Below are 12,900 nucleotides of genomic sequence, written 5' to 3' on the forward strand. Positions count from 1 at the left end.
TTCAAAAATTAAATATAAAAAACAATTTGTTTAAACTGAAAGTAACGAGCGACAAGACCACATAAAACGACCAGAAATTAGTACGTATATTAACGGGGCGGTCCCCTCCTCACAGCCTCGAGCGTTACGATACATTTTTAATCTGTCTAAAAAAATTATTTTTTAAAAAAATAAAAAAATTTATCGTAATGAGCGAGGCGTTGAGGAGGGGACAGCCCCGTTCATATACGGCCGACTTTCTGTTCGGTTTAATGTGTATTTACGCTCCTTACTGTAATTTTAAGAAACTTGTTTTTTTTATTTAAAAAAAATTACTGAATGATAATGATGAAATTAAAGATATTGTTATACCGAAAAATAATTATTAAAAACACAAAAAAGTAATAGTAAATGTGATTGATTGTTTAAAAAAAAATATTTTTTAATTAATGAAAATCTTTATATTACAGTGAGTTGCTGGGAGTAGGTGACAGAAACTGGTAGAGACTTACGAATGTTGTTATGTGTAAGAATTCTTTTAGATCAATAATGTACGTTAAAAAAAATTAATGAAATGTATTAATTAGGTTTTAATAATTTATATGTTAATTGATATAAAATTTCATTAATAATTACAAATAACTTAAAACATTTATTTTCCTTTTTTGTCTATCTTTCTTTTTATTAATGTTTTTATTTATTAACTTAAGAATTAATTATGAATTAACTGAAGTAAATACTATCTAAATTAAGTTGTTTTTAGTAATTATATTATTGATTTCGCCACCAACTACCTAATAAGAAATTTAATAGCAATTTTTAAATTTTTATCAAACCACCAAAATGACTACAACTGGACGTAATATTATAATTTAACTAAAAAACAATACCTAAAAAAATAGATACACAATATTGTTATGTACTAGGGGGTTCGCCCCCTCAGCTACTTAAACATTCGGGGATATTTATTTTGTACTGTTGCGTAGTTCTTTAATTTTAAAAAATATATGTTTTGTTATTTTTAACATTATGATTTATATAAATGTTTCTTTATTTTAAAGTTTCGATTTTATTAAAATTAATATTTAAGTTATGTTTATAAATTATAAATATAAAAAAATATTATCAATTAATATATAATTTATTAAGTTATTTGTTATGCTGGGTTTTTTTTTCAAATAAAATTACTATACTATTCAACTAATAGGTATTATGTACTATATAAAATAAAAAATCACCACACAGATTTCCTAATTCAAACTATATTTAATTAAATAACATCACATAATATTCAAGAATATTTAATTATTTTTGTTTTGATTGTAAAAGTCCGTAGAGTCCAAGGTACCAGAGTGCCGCCTTTACGGTCCTTCCTGTTTTTCTGGTAGGTAAACAGGTCATTACACCTTTGCCGAGAGGAACGAGCATAACTGGAGTGGTGATTAGGATTTGAATAAAAGGAACAGTTTCGAATTTTTTGCGAAAAGATACTTACGTAAAGGTATTGCGATGGTTAAGGAAGGTGTGGTCCAAGGGGGATTGTAAAAATGGGTGGGATTATTGTAGACTGTACTTGGCCAGTGACGTTCTAACTCTGTTGGATATAGTCTGTAAGAACACAGACCAAATCTATTCAGAGTTCGGGTTAGATATAGGCTATTATTTTTCTAAACCCCATTTACTGATGGTTTTGATTTTAAAAATTAGCAGGGGGGAAATAGGCCTAATCACTGATGTAGATCAACACCTTTTTGTAGAGTGTTCAATGAGGGGAGGGTATGTTTTTCATGGGGATCAGGTCTTGTTAACCAATCCGAACGGATAAAACAGCACTGGGGTAAGGTCAAATGCAGTTTTGTTGGACATAAACTCGTTGTACTCCTCGGCAATGTCAAACTACTCTTTGCCGTGGTGGAACTATCAATGGCTTGAAAATCCTTGTGAGTTCCCCGAAATTACCACCGTCGAGGACAATAGGCCACAAGGATGGTTCTTTGAAGGTGACGGTAACATTTCGCTGGTGCTTCACGACTCAGTCAAAGATTTTGTCTTTCCCTGTATCAATGGGTCCGTGAGCAGGGACTCTATGAGCCCCTACAATCGATCATTGGTTGAGGATATGGGAATGCACTGGACTCCCTCCAACACAGAAACTGATTGCTGATTTGGACCCTAAGGAGAATATCGTTGTTCACCATGTGCTTTGGTTAAGAATGCCTCACGGGTAATTAAAGGACGGGGTGCTTGCATCAACAATACAAAGAATAAGCTCAGTTCAGCATGGTCGAAAAAAATACAATAAATGTTTCTTTGAGGATAACTTAATCCCCCACAACCCCTCGGGTGAAGGTCTGCAAGTTATGAACTTGACCCAATGTTTACATAAAGTATTCGTTATTGGAGTATACAGAAGTTTTAAGGGGGAATTTTGTCTGGTAGTTGGGAGTGGGTGACTCGGAGGGTTACATGGGGAGGATCTGTCCAGGGAGGAATTTTTAATTGAAGTTATGAACTGGGCCCAATGTTTACATAAAGTCTTGGTTATGGGAGAATACGGAAGAATTCAGGGGGAACTTGTGCGGCGAGTGGGGGAGTGGTGAGTCGGAAGGTTACTCTATGACCTTTCTAATATTCTCAATACTCTAAGTTTCAAATGTAAGAACTTATTGATTTTCTTTAATTTATATAAAAATATCTAATCTATCGTGATGAAAACCACAAAGTAATGTATATATTTACATGTTCTACACTTATATGTTGATTCATATCGATGTATATCTCTCCATATCAAAAACCAGTTCCGCTGCTTACACCAATAGCATCTGTCGTCTTTGACTATATCGTCGGGGTTATGGGGATAGTACAATCCTCCTTCGGGTTTCATTACAGAACTCTGAAAGTAAAAGTATATTAAATTATTAAGAAGCATATTTCCTTCATATGAATACTTTTCATTTTAAACTTAAAATATGCTAAATTCTTAATTTTCATTCTAACTTATTTTCTTTAAAAAATTGGAAAAAAAAACCAACTTCACAATAAAGAGTAACAAGTTAAGGATGAGACAGACATTTGATCGTTTACATAATTAAATAAATAAAAAAATTATATATTTGAAATCAGCATAAAAATATGTTTCTATTGATGTATCCATGGATATAAAAATTTCAGTTTTTTGAGTTTCGGTTACTATTGAACAGTGTCGCTCCTTACTTACAGTTCCTTACCACTAACTTTTTGAAAAAATATTAGTGTTATTCATTAATTTCAGTTAAAAAAAAACAAAAAAAAACTAGCGATAAAACTTATTAGAGTGACAAAAAACTTATATATTACACCTGTGAAAAGATAAGAAATCCATCTCAGAAAAGTAAAAAAAAAATAGCAAGCCACACATCCCAAATCATAGATTTCAGACAACACAAACACCAACGAAAGAAAGAAATCTAGCTCCGAAAAGTACACTGAATCGAACGGTATGATTTTGATTAAAATTCGCTGACTTTTAGAGTGAGTTTCCTCCTTCATTCAAAAAATAATGCAAATCTTCTCAGGCGCATAACTTTTTATTTGTAAAACATCTTCTCATGTACATAACTTTTGATTGGTAAAACGAAATTTAAAGATTTGAAATAACTTATATATTTCAAATCAGCATAAAAATATGATTCTATTGATATATCCATGGATATCAAGATTCCAGTTTTTAGAGTTTCGGTTACTATTGTTATGTTTCTATTGATGTACCCATGGATATCAAAATTCCAGTTTTTAGAGTTTTGGTTACTATTGAACAGTGTCGCTCCTTACTTACCTTCTTATTTGTGGATTCTGAATATGGATATAAACCATATCAAAGTCACCATTTATAGTTGAATAGGACATGGTTGAACAAATCGTCATATCGTCAAAAAACATACTTGATCTAATGAAGTGGAACAGAAACTCACCGAACTGAAAAAATAAATGTAATCATTAACAATTATTAATTAGATCATGGCTTAATCTAAATAAAATTGCTTTTTACTACTAATTATTGCAAAGCAGTAAGAGGAAATTACAATTCTTACTTTTGGTTCAAAAACTCTTTTTTTTATTCAATTTTTGATTGTCTTACAAATCATACCCAGGCCTAACTGAGAGAGTATTTGAAGTATCGGTCCCCTTAAATCCTTGGTTAATTGCTTTTTAAAATATTTAAATCAGTAATTGCACGTTGATTAATACATCCTATGTTTAAATTTGCAATTGTATTGTCAATTTAACGAGAATGCTTCACTATAAATAAGACTATCGTGTTTTACCGAACTTTCTAGGGCAGGGGTAACTATTTAGTTTAAATAATTCTAGGAGGAATTGAGTTTTATGGATGGTATGGAAAAATGGTACTTGTTAAATATTCGGGTAAACATACGACTAAGAAATCTATGATACACACACACACAGATACGAAACACAGAGATGACACACACACACACACACACAGAGACGACACACTCAAAGTGACGACATACTCATAGAGACGACACACACACAGAGACGACAAACACACAGAGACGACACAGATAGAGATACGACACAGACACACCCAGAGATGACACACTCAAAGTGACGACTTACACATAGAGACGACACATACACACACAGAGATGACAAACACACAGAGACGACACACATAGAGAGACGACACTCAAACAGAGACGACAAACACACAGAGACAAAACACACACACTGAAACTACCCACACAAACGCGACGACACACTCACAGAGAGTACACACACACAGACACGACAACGACACACACACAGAGACGACACACACACAGATAGACAACACCGACAGAGAAATTACAGACACACAGAGACACAACACCCACAGAGACGACACACACACACCGAGTCCACTCACACACACACACACACACACACACACACAGATGACAAACACACACACACGACACACACAAACAGACGAAACACACACAGAGAGGACAAACAGAGAGACAACACACACACACACACACACACACACACACACACACAGAGACAACAAACAACCAGAAACGACACACACACACACACAGACACCACACACACAAAGACATGACATCCACAGAGAGACGACACACACACACACACAGACCACACACACACAGAGGCGACACAGAGAGAGACAAGACACTCACACACACACACACACAGACGACACACACAAAGTGACGACTGACACAGAGAGACGACAAACAGAGAGACGACAAACACACAGAGACAACACACATAGAGACGACAAACACACAGAGATGAGACACATAGAGAGACGACACGCAAACAGAGACAACACACACACACACACAGATACGAAACAGACAAAGCGACGACACACGCACAGAGAGGACAAACCCACAGAAACGACACACACACACAGAGACGACACACACATAGAGACAGCACAGACATAGAGATGACAGACACACAGATACAAAAACACCCACAGAGACGACACACACACACACACAGAGACGACAGACACAAAGAGACGAATCACACACAGAGAGGACAAACACACAGAAACGACACATGCACAGAGACGATACACACACAGAGTCAACACACACAGAGAGACTAGACACACACACACACACAGAAATTAAAAATACACAAAGAGATTACACACACACAGAGACTTCACACACACACACAGAAACTACACACATAAAGGGGCTACACACACATAGAGACAACACACACACACACACACAGACAACATCCACACAGAGACGACACAAACACACACACAGAGACGACACACACACACACACACAGACGACACACTCAAAGTGACGACTTACACATAGAGACGACAAGCACACAGAGACGACACACACACACACACACACACACATACACAGAGACGACACACACATAGAGACAACACAGACACAGAGACGGTTTGGTGGTGGTTTACCATGCCACAGTTACATTTTCTTGATTTATCCCGTTTCATTCTGAATTTATGTAGCTGTTAAGGCTTTGTTGGAATATTTAAGAATGTTTTGTGGTTGTTTTTAATTGTCACAGGTTATTAGTAATGATTTTTCTTTTATATAATTTAAGTTCTTTAGTTGAAAATATATTGTTTTTCTATGTCACTTTTGTGTGGTTGTGTTGGACCTTGACTCATTTTCATTTTCATGTTATTTCAAGAGTTGGAATATTTAAGTATTGTTTTTTTATAGTTTACCTATTAACAGATAAATATTATTTATTTTTCAAAGTTAATTTTTTATGTCTTTAATTTATCTTAAAGAGTTGTAATATTTCAGTAGTGTTTTTTTATGGTTTAACTTGTCAAAGTTACATGTTATTGTTTTTTAAATGTTCATTTTTATCTTATTTAGATTTTTATCTTGATTTTTATTTTGTCAGTAGTGTTTTGATGTTTATTAAATTTTCACATTTAATTTATCTGTATTAATAATTTTTATTAGATTATTTCATTAGATGTAAAGCAAGAGTTGTACTATTTCACTTGTGTTTGCTTGTGATTTGAATTTCTTTCATTGAGATGCAAGAGTTGGAATATTTCAGTAGTGTTTGGTGATGGTTTACCTTGTCACAGTTACATATTCTTGATTTTTCAAAGTTCATTTTGAATTTCTTTTTTTGAAATGCAAGAGTTGAACTATTTCAGTAGTGTTTGGTGCTGGTTTACCTTGTCACAGCTACATTTTCTTAATTTTTCAAAGTTCATTTTGAATTTCTTTCGTTGAAATGCAAGAGTTGGAATATTTCAGTAGTGTTTGATTGTTGATTACCTTGTCACAGTTAAATTTTCTTGATTTGTAAAAGTTCAATTTGAATTTCTTTATTTGTAATGCTAGAGTTGGAATAATTCGGTAGTGTTTGGTTGTGTTTTACCTTGTCACGGATAGATTTTCTTGATTTTTCAAAGTTCATTTTGAATTTCTTTCGTTGAAATGCAAGAGTTGGAATATTTCAGTAGTGTTTGGTTGTGGTTTACCTTGTCACAGTTACATTTTCTTGATTTTTCAAAGTTCATTTTGAATTTCTTTCGTTGAAATGCAAGAGTTGGAATATTTCAGTAGTGTTTGGTTGTGGTTTACCTTGTCACAGTTACATTTTCTTGATTTTTCAAAGTTCATTTTGAATTTCTTTCGTTGAAATGCAAGAGTTGGAATATTTCAGAAGTGTTTGGTTGCACTTTACCATGTCACAGTTACATTCTCGTAATTGTTCAAACTTCATTTCGTATTTTTTCGTTGGAATGCAAGACTTGAAATATTTCAGTAGTGGTTGGTTGTGGTTTACCTTGTCACAGTTACATTTTCGTGATGTTAATCTTTTCATGTTGAATTTCATTCAAGAAACGTGATTAAACACGATTTTAAACTACATGCTATGTGCATGCCTGTCTTTGGCACCTTTTTAAACGAGCGGTGAGTCCCCGCCAGTTCCTACAAATTGCAAAATAGTAAGAAACACGAAAAATCCATATTTTCAACCAGACTGTTTTTTTAGACAACACGCCCACAAAGATGACACACACACACACATAGAGACGAGACACGCACAGACACAACACACAAACAGAGTCATAGTGAGAGAGATATCCAAAAAGTTGGGTTGATCTAGGTTCAATTAGAGTGGCGCGCGTGTGTGTGTCGTCTCTGTGGCGTGGCGTGTCGTCTCTGTGTGTGTGTGTCGTTTCTGTGTGTTTGTCCTCTCTGTGCGTGTGTCGTCGCTTTGTGTGTTTCGTATCTGTGTGTGTGTGTGTTGTCTCTGTTTGCGTGTCGTCTCTCTATGTGTCTCGTCTCTGTGTGTTTGTCGTCTCTCTGTGTGTCTTGTCTGTGTGTTTTTAGTCTCTCTGTGTGTGGTCTCTATGTGTAAGTATTGAATTTGTGTGTGTAGTATCTGTGTGTGTGTGTCTTCTCTGTATCTGTGTAGTGTGTTTGTGTGTGTGGTCTCTGTGTGTGTGTGTGTGTCGTCTCTATGTGTTAGTCGTCTCTTTGAGTGTGTCGTGTCTGTGTGTGTGTGTCTTCTCTGTGTGGATTTTGTGTCTGTGTGTGTGTGTGTGTGTGTGTGTGTGTGTTTCTCTTTGTTTGTCGTCTCTCTGTGTGAGTCGTCTCTTTGTGTGTGTGGTGTCTGTGTGTTTTGTCCTCTGTGTGTGTGTGTGTGTGTGTGTGTGTGTGTGTGTGTGTGTGTGTGTGTGTGTGTGTGTGTGTGTGAGTGGACTCGGTGTGTGTGTGTCGTCTCTGTGTGTGTTTTGTATCTGTGTCTCTGTAATCTATATGTCTGTTTTGTCTATATGTGTGTGTCGTATCTGTGTGTGTGTCGTTGTCTTTTCTGTGTGTTTTTACTCACATTGAGTTTTTATTCTCGTTGTTTTTTTCGTATCTGTGTGTGTGTATTGTATGTGTTTTTTTAGTCTCTGTGTTAGTGTCTTATCTCTATGTGTGTCGTCTCTGTGTGTTTGTCATCTCTGTGTGTGTATGTGTCGTCTCTATGTGTAAGTCGTCACTTTGAGTGTGTCATCTCTGTGTGTATCTGTGTCTTCTCTCTATCTGTGTCGTCTCTGTGTGTTTGTCGTCTCTGTCTGTGTGTCATCTCTATGTGTCAGTCGTCTCTTTGAGTGTGTCGTCTCTGTGTGTGTGTGTGTGTGTGTCATCTCTGTGTTTCGTATCTGTGTGTGTGTGTATCATAGATTTCTTAGTCGTATGTTTACCCGAATATTTAACAAGTACCATTTTTCCATACCATCCATAAAACTCAATTCCTCCTAGAATTATTTAAACTAAATAGTTACCCCTGCCCTAGAAAGTTCGGTAAAACACGATAGTCTTATTTATAGTGAAGCATTCTCGTTAAATTGACAATACAATTGCAAATTTAAACATAGGATGTATTAATCAACGTGCAATTACTGATTTAAATATTTTAAAAAGCAATTAACCAAGGATTTAAGGGGACCGATACTTCAAATAATATCTCAGTTAGGCCTGGGTATGATTTGGAAAACAATCAAAAATTGAATAAAAAAAGAGTTTTTAACCAAAAGTAAGAATTGTAATTTCCTCTTACTGCTTGGCAATCAGTAGTAGTAAAAAGCAATTTTATTTAGATTAAGCTATGATCTACTTAATAATTGTTAATTATTACATTTATCTTTTCAGTTTGGTGAGTTTCTGTTCCACTTCATTAGATCAAGTAGGTTTTTTGACGATTTGACGATTTGTTCAACCATGTCCTATTCAACTATAAATGGTGACTGATGTTGTTTATATCCATATTCAGAATCCACAAATAAGAAGGTAAGTAAGGAGCGACACTGTTCAATAGTAACCAAAACTCTAAAAACTGGAATTTTGATATCCATGGATACATCAATAGAAACATAACAATAGTAACCGAAACTCTAAAAACTGGAATTTTGATATCCATGGATATATCAATAGAATCATATTTTTTATGCTGATTTGAAATATATAAGTTATTTAAAATCTTTAAATTTCGTTTTACCAATCAAACGTTATGTACATGAGAAGATGTTTTACCAATCAAAAGTTATGTGCCTGAGAAGATTTGCATTATTTTTTTAATAAAGGAGGAAACTCACTCTAAAAGTCAGCGAATTTTAATCAAAATCATACTGTTCGATTCAGTGTACTTTTAAGAGCTAGATTTCTTTCTTTCGTTGGTGTTCGTGTAGTCTGAAATCTATGATTTGGGATGTGTGGCTTGCTATTTTTTTTTTTACTTTTCTGAGCTGGATTTCTTTGCTTTTAACATTGGTAATAAATAAGTTTTTTTTTGTAAATATAATTATTTTTATCGCTAGTTTTTTTTTTTTTTTTTTTTTTTAAATTAAATTAAGTAAAAAAATTAATTTTTTTTAAAACATTTGGTGTTAAGGAACTTTAATTAATGAGCAATAATGTTAAATATTAACCAAAACAAAAAAAAATGGAATTTTGATATCCATGGATACATCAATAGAAACATATTTTTATGCTGATTTCAAATATATAATTTTTTATTTATTTAATTATGTAAACGATCAAATGTCTGTCTCATCCTTAACTTGTTACTCTTTATTGTGAAGTTGGTTTTTTTTTCCAAATTTTTAAAGAAAATAAGTTAGAATGAAAATCAAGAATTTAGCATATTTTAAGTTTAAAATGAAAAGTATTCATATGAACGACATATGCTTCTTAATAATTTAATATACTTTTACTTTCAGAGTTCTGTAATGAAACCCGAAGGAAGATTGTACTATCCCCATAACCCCGACGATATAGTCAAAGACGACAGATGCTATTGGTGTAAGCAGCAGAACTGGTTTTTGATATGGAGAGATATATATCGATATGAATCAACATATAAGTGTAGAACATGTAAATATATACATTACTTTGTGGTTTTCATCACGATAGATTAGATATTTTTATATAAATTAAAGAAAATCAATAAGTTCTTGCATTTGAATCTTTGAGTATTGAGAATATTAAAAAGGTCATAGAGTAACCTTCCGACTCACCAATCCCCACCTATCAGACAAAATTCCCCCTGAAAACTGCTGGATACTCCCATAACAAATACTGTATGTAAACCTTGGGCCAAGTTCATAACTTCAATGACAAATTCCTCCATTGAAAGATCCTCCCCCTGTAACCCTCCGATTCACCCACTCCCAACTACCAGACAAAATTCACCCTTAAAACTTCTGTATACTCCAATAACTAATACTTTATGTAAACATTGGGCCAAGTTCATAACTTGCAGACCTTCACCCGAGGGGTTGTGGGGGATTAAGTTATCCTCAAAGAAACATTTATTGTATTTTTTTCGACCATGCTGAACTGAGCTTATTCTTTGTATTGTTGATGCAAGCACCCCGTCCTTTAATTACCCGTGAGGCATTCTTAACCAAAGCACATGGTGAACAACGATATTCTCCTTAGGGTCCAAATCAGCAATCAGTTTCTGTTTGGAGGGAGTCCAGTGCATTCCCATATCCTCAACCAATGATCGATTGTAGGGGCTCAGAGAGTCCCTGCTCACGGGCCCATTGATACAGGGAAAGACAAAATCTTTGACTGAGTCGTGAAGCGCCAGCGAAATGTGACCGTCAACTTCAAAGAACCATCCTTGTGGCCCATTGTCCTCGACGGTGGTAATGTCGGGGAACTCACAAAGATTCTCAAGCCATTGATAGTTCCACCACGGTAACGAGTAGTTGGACATTGCCGAGGAGTACAACGAGTTTATGTCCAACAACACTGCATTTGACTTTACCCCAGTGCTGTTTTACCCGTTCGGATTGGTTAACAAGACCTGATCCCCAAGAAAAACATACCCTCCCCTCATTGAACGCTCTACAAAAAGGTGTTGATCTACATTAGTGATTAGGCCTATTTCCCCCCTGCTAATTTTTAAAATTAAATCCATCACTAAATGGGGTGTGGAAAAATAATAGCCTATATCTAACCCGAACTCTGAATAGATTTGGTCTGTGTTCTTACAGACTATATCCAACAGAGTTAGAACGTCACTGGCCAAGTACAGTCTACAATAATCCCACCCATTTTTACAATCCCCCTTGGACCACACCTTCCTTAACCATCGCAATACCTTTACGTAAGTATCTTTTCGCAAAAAAAAATTCGAAACTGTTCCTTTTATACAAATCCTACTCACCACTCCAGTTATGCTCGTTCCTCTTGGCAAAGAGTGTAATGACCTGTTTACCTACCAGAAAAACCGGAAGGAACGTAAAGGCGGCACTATGGTACCTTGGAATATACTAAAGTCCATATTTTCAAAATTAATTCTTTCAAAATATTTTTTTAATAAGAATAATTTAAAAGGTTTTTTAACATCTCATACAGTAAACTTACAAGTTTATCTAAAAGATGAGGAAGTTATCAAAGATCACAATCTTAAGAAATTTGACTAAAAGCAATTAGATTTATATTCGAAGAAGAGCTGCTATAGAGGGATGACTATCATAATGAGCAAGATTTTACGTGCCCAATCAACAAGGGCCGCTCTCTACAGGGACTGCGTGCCTCTTCCAAAGGCCTATTTCCGCGGGGGGGGGGGGGGTAAACACCGCACTATAACAAAATAAATAGACATTATATTTAATTGGTTAAATTTTTATAAAAAAAAAAATTTACGATTTTTTGAAATACAAATAAAAACAATTTCTCATAAATATTTATATTTCATTATTAAAAAATGTTTAGAAAAAAGAAAAACATTTTCAACATAGTTTTCAATATTTATTACACAACAGTCCGAGTGGGCCACAAAAAAAAATATAAGAAAGTCTTAATGGAATACTTCAGGCCGCATGGTGAACCTAATGTTTAAAATATAGAAGATTATATAATGTATAAACGTCATCATAACAAATAGTCTAATAATGTTAGTATTTACTTTCATAAAAAAAGCGGTGAAAATAATTAGTAAAATAGATCAGAATTGAAAATACATTAATGATTATTAATTTTAATTTTATCCCCCCTACACCACAAAAAACATCAGGGAGCTTGTGATGTTGCATCTAACACAAGTTCTAACTCAATCTACTGCCCTCTCCACGTTATAACTAATTATGTGTATTTGATTTTTCTTTGAGACATGTGCTGTTTTGGTATTAAAATGGACACTTTGAGGTAGTCTTCTCCCTCCCTAACTCCACATACATCAGAGTTTTTTAATTTGTCCATCAAATGTTTCTTTTTAACGAACTGTAAGTAAAGAGCAACATGCTTATGTGAGTTGTTACTAGTAGAAGCAGTCATACAAAAAGATTTGTATTATTATACTGATTCAAAAAATATAATAATTAAATAATAATGACCACGCCTGAGAAACCTCAAAAGCGAAGATCCTGAA

Source organism: Artemia sp. Qi Xiang Cuo, unplaced genomic scaffold (genome assembly GCF_049724085.1).
Source record: "Artemia sp. Qi Xiang Cuo unplaced genomic scaffold, ASM4972408v1 HiC_scaffold_2955, whole genome shotgun sequence".
NCBI classification, from domain to species: Eukaryota; Metazoa; Arthropoda; class Branchiopoda; order Anostraca; family Artemiidae; genus Artemia; species Artemia sp. Qi Xiang Cuo.